Source organism: Galeopterus variegatus, unplaced genomic scaffold (genome assembly GCF_000696425.1).
Source record: "Galeopterus variegatus unplaced genomic scaffold, G_variegatus-3.0.2 Scaffold20885, whole genome shotgun sequence".
NCBI lineage: Eukaryota > Metazoa > Chordata > Mammalia > Dermoptera > Cynocephalidae > Galeopterus > Galeopterus variegatus.
In genome coordinates, this window is record NW_007746996.1 from 6,233 (window position 1) to 6,607 (window position 375).

Genomic DNA, 375 nt, shown 5'->3' on the forward strand with positions numbered 1-375 from the left:
GCTATCTACAACCTAAGGAATCAACAAACACAGAAAACAAACAGTAAATCAGAAAGCAAGGGAAAAAAAGACACCTAAGACAACCAAACAACCAAGAAAATGTGAGGAATAAATCAATACCTTTCAATAACAACTCTTAATGTAAAAGGCTTAAATTCCCCCAAAAAAGACACAGACTGGCTGACTGGATTAAAAAGGAGGACCCAACTATATGCTGCCTACAAGAGACCCACCTCACCCATAAAGATTCACACAGACTAAGGGTGAAAGGATGGAAAAAGATTTACCATGCAAACAGAAAGAAAAACGAGGTCTAGTAGCTATTCTTATATCTGACAAAATAGACTTTAAACTAAAAACCATAAAAAGAGACAA